Source organism: Cornus florida, unplaced genomic scaffold (assembly GCF_030987335.1).
Source record: "Cornus florida cultivar Cherokee Brave unplaced genomic scaffold, ASM3098733v1 CherokeeBrave_3.0.0_Hap2_Chr03, whole genome shotgun sequence".
NCBI lineage: Eukaryota > Viridiplantae > Streptophyta > Magnoliopsida > Cornales > Cornaceae > Cornus > Cornus florida.
In genome coordinates this window covers 32,996,191-33,007,920 of record NW_026775573.1, presented here as the reverse complement: position 1 = coordinate 33,007,920, position 11,730 = coordinate 32,996,191, and the positions used below count along the sequence as shown (strand labels likewise).

General features: G+C 31.9%; 1 pseudogene; it reads left to right on the top strand.

Moving 5' to 3' along the window:
* Window positions 1-1,615: 1,615 nt before the first annotated feature.
* Window positions 1,616-1,714, top strand: LOC132301845 (small nucleolar RNA R71; annotated as a pseudogene).
* Window positions 1,715-11,730: the final 10,016 nt, after the last annotated feature.

The following is an 11,730-nucleotide window of genomic DNA, read 5'->3' as shown; positions in this document are numbered from 1 at the left end:
CAGGTTAACCCAGTTCAACCCAAACTCAGTCAAAAATTTTAAAATTTAGGCTTTTAAATTCACAAATCGGGCTCAAATTGGGTTGAGTTTTGTCAAAACCCAGGCATGGTTGGGTTGGCCTCGGCTCAACCTAACCCAACCTAACCTAACCCAAAACCCAAAATAAAAAAAATAAATTTTTTTTCCTCCCTTCTCTCTCCTCTCTCTTCATTTTTTTTGTTTTTCCTAATAGGTGAAGGAGGGAGAGAGAGCGAAACCGGAGAGAGGAGAGAGAAGGGAAAAGAGAGAGGAGGAGAGAGAATGAGAGAAAAAGAAGAGAGAGAAAAGGGAGAAAAAAAATTGATTCAATGATGATTATATAAAAAATAAAAATAAAAAATAAAAAAATAAAAAATATATATAAAGAGGGCATACCCCAGATTATATTCTAGTTGTTTGTTTATTTTCCCTACCCCAATAATTGTATTCCAGTATAAACAAGCACATTGTGGTTATAAAGTAAATTAAATCCTAGAGGCTATCTAGATGCACAGAACACAGGCAAAGGGAAGAAGAAAGAAAAGAACTTGCCTTTGAGTTTCAGGCTTGAAACTCTGAATTCTCAGCTTCTGTATTGATATGTTTGTGTCCTAAACTGCAAGTCTACTCCTCTAGTGCCTTGGTTCAACCCAGAAACACCTCTCATTGCTCCTTTTTGGTCCAACCTTGGTCTAGAACAAAACCTAGGCCTCCTTTCTTTATCTTCCTTTGTGTCTCTTAATACCTCACTATATCTTTGTTCTACAGAAAACCTACGTTTTCCTTTGTGATGTTTCTACACCCTAATCCACCGTAATATACATATATATAGGTTTAGACATTAAACCCTAATCCATATATAACTCAGCCCATAGGTAAACTTATGATATATACCTACGTCGGCCACCCATGTGAATTGCAAACCTAAATTCACGTATAAACCAAAAAAACTAAATTCCATTAAATTTAAAATTCTATTAAATAAAAATGATTAAACAATTAAATAAACACAATTAAATAAAAATAATTAAATAAACAATTACCTAAAAACAATTAAGCAAATAATTACATAACATGACTAATTAAACAAATAAAACCATTAAGTAAATAATTAAATAAAACAATTACGTAAATAATCAAATACAATGCAAATAAACCATAAACTAAATTCTAGGAATAGCCTTTTTAAAATTAGAGGTATTACACAATTGGAAGTAGAATGCAAGACACTTGAACAAGTCATGCAAGATTCATTAGATGCACGATGATGAATATGAGTAGGGGAGGAAGATACTTGATTTGCCGAATTTTGGTTGATCAAAAATTGATCAAACCTTTGAGACAAAGATTTTATCTCGGCGGCTATGTCATTGGAGTTGTCAACTTGATACAAGCCGACATTCTTCCTTCCACCTAGGTTTCTACCATTTTTAGAAGATAAGGACCTATACATGGAATTTTCACTCATACTTTCATACAATTGCCACACATCATTTTTATACTTATCAGATAAGAACTACCCATGGATGCATCAACCATACCCTTGTGATTATCCAGTAAACTTTCAAAGAAATATTAAACTAGTTGCCACTTAGGTATGTCATGATGAGGGCACTTTCTAAGCAAATCATTAAATCTTTCCCATGCTTCGTGAAACATTTCCCCATCCCCTTGAGAAAATTCTCTAATTGAAGTTCTCATGGCATTGGTCTTAGAAACTGGATAGTACTTTTTCAAGAACCCTTGTTGCATTTCCGCCCAAGAAGTTATCGAAAAAGGCCTAAGATTGTTGAACCAATATTTTGCCTTGTCTTTAAGGGTGAAAGGAAAAAGTTTAAGTCTTAAAACTTCCTCCGGCATGTCCGTGTATTTCACGGTGGAACACACTTCAAGAAACTCATCCAAATGCTTATAATGTTCTTCACTAGGAAGTCTATGATAGTTTGGAAGCATTTGAATAGTTTGTGGTTTAATTTCATAGTGATGTGCTCTATGGAGGCAATTGAATGCAAGTGGGTGCATTATATTCATTTGACACATAATGGTCTCTTAATGCAATGGGAGGATTCACAATTGGTGGTGCTAAACGAACACCTTGATTAGCTTAAACTATGTGGGGTTGTGGAGCAAATATTAGCCGAGGCATTCCCAATGGAACTTGACCTTGTTGTTGTGGGTGAATGAATGGTCTACGCATACCTAATGGTACTTGAACATTTTCGTGATGCACATTAGAGTAGAGGTTGCCTTGTTGGTCTATATGACCAAGGTCCTCCACATGGTCGTCATTCAAATCCTCTATTGGTGAAATGGAGTGATGAGAACTACCTCTCCCCCTAGGATTACGAACAACTGATTCAAGATATAAATTAGGAGGAACAAGAGTAGGATTCAATGACCTACGACCATGCATACACTAGCAAAGCAAATAACAAGTAAGTAACAATCACTTCGCCCCCGCAACAATTCAATCAACAAATCTCCACATTCAATGATCCCCATGCTCCCATGTGTAAACAACATGCAAAGAAAAGTAAATTACCTCCACGCGGGCTCACAATTTATCTAAGAAATGAAAAACAAACCTCCACGCGTGCCGACAATTTAACTAGAGCTTGACTTAGAAAGATCTCACAAAAGGTCCTTAAGCAACATCAATTCATTTTCAACTTCCAAGCTTTACTATGCTTTGTATGTTTTAAATTCTTAGTCCTTTTTGTGCTTAGCTTAGCTCTTTGCTTTGAATTCTCCTTTGCTTAACCTCCTTGCTCAATTTCACCTAGCCAAATAAAAACAAACACAATAAGTAACAAAAAATAAAAATAAAGTAAAGACACGATTAAAAGAGTACTAATCCCGAATTGTTTCCAAAATACGGCGTTGCCAATTAAATCCCCAGCAACGGCACCAAAAACTTGGTGTGTCGCCGCACCAATGCTTAAAGATGTGCAAAAGATAATGAATGTGCAATGCAGCTAAGTTTTACATTTATAAATGCCACTACTACCATTAACTAAAAATATAGCAAGGGTTAGTAGGGATCGTCCCAAAGGATTTGAGGGCTACTAGTAATGGAAACAATACTTAGGGTTAGTAGGCCGAGTGATCAAAGGTTGGTTATTTGGTTGATTAAACTACGATTAAGATTAAACAAGATCAATATAAAACAAGTAATTAAAGGATAGAGAAAACAAGAGAGAGAAATCTTGGGACTTAGAGATCACCACTAAGTATCACCTTTCTATACACTCAATTCACAATTAATGAGGGGGAAAACATATGTTGCAACAATAGTGAGTGTGTATGGTTGTTTTAACAAGCATAGATGACCAATTAAGTATATATTGTCTAAACAACACAATGAATAGCACAATATATCAAACTAAGTCATTAATCCTTCTTTAAGCTCACAATCCAAACACATCACATAATTAGAGAAATATACTACTTGCATTCATAAGTATGGAACATCAAATAACAAGCATGAATTGTCCTCCCATTTAACAACTAAGGTAGCTACACTACATCTAAGCTAATGACATGAAAATTAAACTAATTAGACTAAGGGAGAGGCACAATCCATCAAGAAATGAGTATGAACCATCAAATAAACCACAAGAGTATTATATTAAGCACTATGTCTTAACAATCTCTAGATCTATAGCATCAACACACATAAACATGCATCAACAACACAAGAGATAGAGATAAACATATAAACATCTATCCTAGCATACATAGACATATGGATAGAATGAAATGATCAATTGGAAGAATTAAACCACACAAATCATTTAATAAACAAGATCTATGTATATAAATATGTCAAAACATGTATTACAACACAAATCCCCTCAAAAATACATAAATCAAGGTAAAGAAAGCATGCTTAGGGCTAACTCTAGCCCCAAGAAGAAATCTAGCCACTCATGAATGGTGTCCTCCAACCCTCAAGGGCTATCTCCATGGTAGAAGTGCTCTTCTTCTTGGGGAAAATGGAAAACCTCTTAAGAATGTGTCTCTAGCCTCCTCTTCTCTTTTCTTCCTCTCTAAGAATTATTTCTCTCTACTCCAAAAAGTGTATCAAAAACTATCCAAGACTATCAAAAACTTTCTTTCTATAAAAGTGGTTCATATTCCTTATATAGGTAGCTCAAATGTCACACCCAATGGTCTAGGCTCGTACACAAGGGCTCCTCCAATGATTGCACAATGAGACAACTTTTAATGAGCTGGAGATATATTTTTTTCGGATTTGAGAGGGTTCGATCGATCAAACCTGTGCTGTGATTGATCGAACATGGCTGAGATCTATCAAACTTTGGCTGGATCAATCCTCCCATGGTGGTGCCTTTTTGGATAAGGACAGATCTGAGATATTTTGGGAAAAGCGACAAAAGTGATAGGTAAAGTGGTACAACAGGATAAGATGGAATCTTTTCGATCAATCTAAGAATTGTTGGATCGATCAAACTTTGTGGGATCTTTAGATGAGGACAAAAGAGCTTGGATCCATCTTGGTGAGTCTAGATCGATGAACTTTTGATCGATCGAAGTATTCTTGAGATCGATCGAACCTGCTAAATTTCCACACTTTGCTCTAATCTGCTTCCACTTTGCTCCTTTCTTCCATCCAGCTTGAGTTAGCTTATTTTAAGCTCTTATTTGGCTGAATTAGCTTATTTTGGGGATAAACACCTAAAAAGGGCAATAACATGAAATTAGTCTAAAACGGGAAAGTAAGATAGATAAAGGTCCTAGAATACCTGAGCTTAAGGGGTTTAAATGCGCACTTTTCAGCGCTCATCAGTATACAAGTGCAATCAACATATTTTCATTAATGGTTTTGAAAATACATATATATCAATTACGTCAAGAACCATCATTCATAAGAAAATCACTAAAGCCTTTCAAAATGAGCTTTAAGAGCTTGTATTAAAAGTGCACAAGGCAATTGATAATTTTCAACATGTTGTTCAAAAATTTTGCAGTTCAAGTCCGGGTGATTTTTCTTCAAAAGACTTTTTAGATATGAAGTCAATAAGTCATGCATTTGATAAAAACCATTTCATGCAAAAACATGTAGCATTCTTATTACTTTAATTCAAAGTCATATGTGCACAAAGACATATATATTGAAGGCATTTTTCTTGATTGAACTCTTAGGAACATATTCTAGCTTAATTACCAATAGTGGCCCACAATGCATATCATGATGTAGATTTGAAAGCCCTATAAGTACTGGTGCTGCACACATATTGGTCGACTGATATGACCCTATTGGTCGGCCGGTTTACATCCTTAAAGTAATTTTGATTTACTTATTTCGGTCTGCCGGATCAATTTTTGAACAGCCGAAATAGCTACTTCGGTCGTCCGAATCAAGTATCGGTCAACCGGTTTATGCAGGAATGCAAAACCAGCAAATTTTCCTAATTGAGATAGAACTTTGACTTTCCAGATTTGATCCAATTATTTTCAAGTTCAAATAATTTCATTTAATGTGCTAGTGATGTCAAGAAAATGTAAATAAAACATTTAAGAACACAAAGGCACATAAATGACATTCTAGATATATCTATTTAAAGTAAATCCAAATGAAGTAGCTTTAAGGATCACCAATGTGTCTTAATGAACTACTTTCATATAGATTATCAAAATCTATGCCTTAGACATTTTTAGCAACAAGTAGCATTCATGTCAAGATCACCATCCACATTAATTATGCATGACTAGATATAGAAATGATAATATATTCCTTATCACATAGCACAATTAAGTCACATTTAAGCTTATCAACTAAAAGCACATTTGCGATGAGGAATGGATATTTACCAAAGCAATCAATACCGTTAGCTTTGACCAAGGTTCTCATTGTAGTGCATCCCTCATCTTATTCATGGCGTGATTTCTCTTTATATGATTTAGCCCTCCATATTTCTGAATGTACTTGTTCTTGAGTGAAATAGATTTTGAATCTACAAAGCATACTCAAGTGGCGGTCTTTGGTACCCCATTCTTTTAGGGTCCTTGTGAATTAGCACACAATAATAAGGTTTCATTTGGAAACCAATTCAATACAAAGCACAAACGTGGTACTCACCTTAATTAACATGCTTCAAATTAAATCATTAATTTAAATGTCTCTAGCATGCTAATTCATTTGTTTTCAAATAAGTGGATATGCTTATAATTACATTTAAATCGATGAAACCATATGAAATGAATAATAATTGAGTGGAAAGCATAATTTCATATATGGATTACAAAGTGATTCTATGTGGATTATCCATGATGAAATTCAAGAATTGACAAAGAGGAACATGATTCTTCCTAAGTAGACAAACATGAATAAAGTTCCCATTTAATCCTTAAGGATTCAATAATTAGAAGGAAGATGCATTTCTTTCCAAATCAAATTTTCATTTTCAAAGAGTGTTAGCTCATTAGAAAGTTAGTTCCTTCTCAAAACTTTCACTTTTTAGGGAAATTTTCTCTACTTCTAAGTGTAGTCTTTAAATGCAATTCCAAGTAATCCATTTAAATATAATGCATGTAAAAGATAATATTTCAATCAATGAAAAGCATGCATTAAAACAGTTTTCATATTTGAGTACTTGAATCAAACTAAAAGAAAATTTCCACAATATATGAATAATTCTAACAAACCATGAAATAAACAACCAATTCATAGTATAGAAAGATTGTGTAGAGTTTTACCAATAACCTTGCCCTTGGGGTTATTCCCAAGTAATGTTTCCTTTACAATCCTTAAAGAATATGCCATTAAGCAAGCCTACAAGACGAGCTTAAGAAATGTTCATTTGGTACCCAAATTTTGTTGGGTCCATAAGAGTTAAGTAATGGCATAAAAGTTCCTTTTGGAACCTAAATCTTCTTGATCCTTTTCTTCTTTCTAAATGGACAATTGTAAATTTTGTGTCCTAACCTTTTACAATAATTGCATTTAGGATATTGAAAAGAACTTGTGTCAAATGAATCATTTATGAACTTTCTCTTTTTCAATAAGCATGCATCTTTATTGTAAGGATCATATCGTATCCCATTTTTGAAAGAGACCTTTCTTTGATTTCCAAGCATAGTATTCAAGTTCTCTTTTCCTTTGGTTAACTTTGCTAAGATGTCATTTTGATCATCAATGGCTTCATTTGAAGAATTATATTCGAAAGCACAATCAATTAATGGTGACTCTTTAGATAGTACATTATCATTTTCCTTTTTCAAAGACTCATTTTCAATTTGAATCTTTTCTAATTCTTGCTTAAGATAATGATTTTTCATTTCTAAAGAATTATTTTCACCTTTGAACTTTTTCATGTCTTTGAGAGAGATCATGGTTTTCCTTTTTAAGAGATTCACATTTTATAAACATTTTTTCTAATACACCATGCAACTCTTTAAACGCATCATGTAACTCATTATGCTCATCAACTAACTCATTATAGGAAGCATTTAAATCAAAAGAATCATGGTTCGAGTTTACCTCATCTTTGTCGGCCATGAGACAAAGAGCAATATCTTTATGATGATCAACCATATCTTTGATGTCATTTTCTTCTTTGCTAGAAGCTTGGAGAATTTCACTCTTCCTTTGAATTGCTTCATTTTCTTCACCATAAGAAGATGAGTAAATTCTAATAAGATCATTCACATGATTAGTAATGTTAGTAGAACTAAAATTCATCTCATTATTTAAACCATTGTCATTCATGCTTCAAGATTCATTTTCATTGATAAGCATACATAAATTTGATTCCTCAACATTACAAGTACTACCATGGAATATCTCAAGTGAGTCCCAAATTTTTTTTGCCGTTTTACAATTTGCAATTCTATTGAACTCATTTTTATTTAATGCACAATAAAGATTATTTATGGCTTTAGCATTCCATTAAATTAATCTATGGTCATTTGTATCCCATTTTTTCTCTTCTTTAGGAACCATTGTCTTTTTTACTTCTTTCACGAGAATGAATGGTCCATTAACTATGGCAAGCCAAATTCTATAGTCTATGGATTGAAGAAAGTCTATCATTATACTTTTCCAATAGTTATAGTTGGTTCCATAAAAAATTGGAGGTCTATCAATACATTGTCCTTCTAGGTGTGTGAATATGCCATTGTTGGTCATGATCATACTCTAAGACGGTTAAGTCTTTTTTATTAGAGTTAGACTCTGATACCAATTATTGCCCAAGTATAGACTCTAGAGGAGGGTGAATAGAGTCTTTGGCAAATAATGACCAATTTTTAGTTTTGCAAATTCTACTAAACCCTTCTAACATTTATGTAATAATCAAGATATAAACATAAACAATTAATAGAATAAATGTAAAGGACATAAGGGAAGAGAGATTGCAAACATTCACACGGCGATTTTAGCGAGATTCGGAAACTCCTACTCCTCGACTCAAGACTCCTCTTGAGACTTCCCAATCCACTAGTGCACCTCTTTACGGGTGGAGAGCAACCATTTACATGAAGCAACTCCTTGCTTCACTTTGCTAAGAAACAATCTCTCTTAGTCTTCCTTTAGGTTACACCAACGCTTCTAAATTGAAACTAGTTTGTTTCTTCTTCCTTGGGCCAAACCAGCCCTTACAAATGAAGATCAGATTTGTTGTAGACAAATATATCTCTTAAAGATTGATATGCAAATATTAGCTCACAACTAGAGTATAGATGCATAGATTGAAGCTCAATCCTCTATGAATGATATGGGATGAGAGAGTATGATCTGAATGAAGAATAAAATCTCTTATGATGCTAGAAGATGTCTCTCAAGTATAGCAACATTAAATCCCGAAGTCCCCTTACTCTATTTATAGAGTGACTGCAGCAAATTCAAAAATAGAGCTATTGTGTACGCGGTTCAAGGCAAAATAGCCGTTCAGATCTGAATCTGTGCAGGTTCGGTCAACCGATATGAAACATCATTTTGTTTTGGTCGTCCGAAATGACTTGAGGCTACCTTTCACCTTTTTATTTCGGTAGGCCGAAATGGGTTATTCATTTGTTTCGATCGATCAAAATAGCTTGAGTCCTTGTTGCATAGCCACTGTCAAGACCGGTTGTCCGATTCAATTTGCCTATGCATTTCGGTTTGCCAAAATGAAACTGCAGCTCCAGGAATTTTTTTCTAAGTTAACAAATGAAACAGTTTTTTTTACAGGCCATCTGCACATACCTTTAAGTAAGTGTCTTTACAGTATTTATATGTCTATTTACCTTAAGTTTACAATCTAAATAAAGAAGTACCCCCCATTTGGATTCAATAAAAAATACTAGAAAATTGAAATCCAACTAAATCAAAATGTAGAAATTCAGTTTTAGTACAAATTTAGATTTTCGACAGTTTTGGTAAAAATGAATCTTTATGTAGACAAATGTAGACTTGGTCAAAAATTCTGATAAAATCAGTTTAAGCTAGTTGAAGTATAAAGAGTTATTACCGGAAAAAATTATTTTGAAATAATCATTATTTCAAAATTTCATTTTTCACACTTAGCCAAAAATACAGTTTTTCATGACGCGCATTCTGGGGTCCTAATGTCCGTTACCAACTCATGGTAATGAAGGCTTCTCATGCCTTAATTGTTGATCAATATGAATTATATGATTGATGTGTTTGGTATTAGCATTTCTAGTACAAGTGATGAGTTCTTTCAAAACTTATGCAAGCTTGAACTAACTCACTCTTTAGCAATGATTTCATGTGCAATTATATATGAATGGAGTGCATAGTCTATTGCTCATATACATAGGAACATATGAATGATGATATGATATGCATGGTCCTATAGAGATGAGCTTCAAATTGATTCATAAATACTTTGACATTGAATCCTAAACACTCACCATCCTATCTATCACTTTCTTCACGCTTTGTCCTTGATCATGTAGGCTTTTAGGTAGACTTACTTTTTTCCTTTCTTTGAGTTACTTTCTTACTCGTTTTAGTCCAAGCTATCTTTAGATGGACTTTGCATTTACTTCTTTGCAACTTCATGTCTTCTTTGTATCCATTATTTTTTAATGTGATCTTGAATAATGAAATACTTGGAATGTTCTTTCATGTTTAATTGAGGTCATCCTTTAAATGTGAATAATATATAACACTCAATGTAAAAATTAGTTCTTAAACATCATTAATGGTTTGTTATCATCAAAACCTCTAAATTGTCCTTGGATGAAATCCTTAAGGTCAACATCTACCCCAAATTACCTTTTATTATGAGTTTTTTAATAAAATAAAATCTAATTAGACAAGGATATTTATATTTAGAGAAAATAAATAATTTATATAAAATTCTAGCACAAATTACCAATTTAATTTTCAATGAAACTCTATCATATTAGACAAGGATATATTTAAAGTTTTTCTATAAAACTCTAACACAAATTACCTAAACTTTTCCCCAAATTAACTATTTTATTTTCTTTAAAACTCTATGACATATAACCTGTATTTATCTATTTTTTATAAGTTTATTAATAAAAGAAAATCTAATTAGACAAGGATATATTTAAAGAAAATAAAATAATTTCTATAAAACTCTACCACAAATTACCTATTTATTTTCTTTAAAACTCTTTCACATTAGACAAGGATATATTTAAAGAAAATATATAATAATATAATAATACATATAAATAAAATATAAAAGTGTAAAGAATTTCAGCATTTCAGTATTTATTTTTTAAGATAAAAAATATTTATTAATTAATATTAAAAGAGAACTCTATCACATATAACTCCTGTATTTATGTATTTATTATAAGTTTTTTATCAAAAGAAATTCTAATTGTACAAGGATATATTTAAATAAAATAAAATAATTTCTATAAAACTCTACCACAAATTACCTATTTTATTTTATATAAAACTCTATCACATTAGACAAGGATATATTTAAAGAAAATAAAATATAACCTAGGATCTTCCAAAAAATCACCAACTCCATGTAATAAATTTTTATATCAATTTCAATCTAATGTATGATTAGTATAATTGAATTTCTATTTTAAAATTTAATTAAAAATTAATATAATTGAAATTCTATTGTAAATTTAAAATTATACTAAGTTTTAAATTACCTAATAAAATTCAAATTACAAATTACCTAATTAAATTCAAATTACCTAAAAGAATTTATTAGTTTGCAAAACTAAAATATTTCAGTATTAAAATAAAAAAAATTATTAATTAATAAAAAAAAGAAAATATAAATATTTCAGTATTAATATAAGAACCTAAAAGAATTTATTACTTTACAAAACTCAAACTCTAACACCACTAACACCAATTTCAAAATATTTTAGTTATATAAAAAGAGTTACAAAAAATGACAATTTTTTGTAAGGTTTATTTGTTGTTTCAAGCTTCAAATCAATAATTTAAAAAAAAAGATATGAAAACAAAAATTTTAAAAATTACAAAACATTCATCACGTGCATCGTACGTGCCTTCTCCTAATATATATATATATATACTTGTGTGAATATATATGATTGTATAGGTGATGCAAAAGCTATATTAGGTTAGCGCATTGAAAATAAGAATATTTAAAATTTGGGAACTTGGTTTCTTCCATTTTTGAGATAGAAAACAATAATCAAACTATTGGGTCAGTCAAAATTTGCATTCCATCCCTAACAAAGTATCTGATAAGGCTAGTGCCGTAGGAGAGT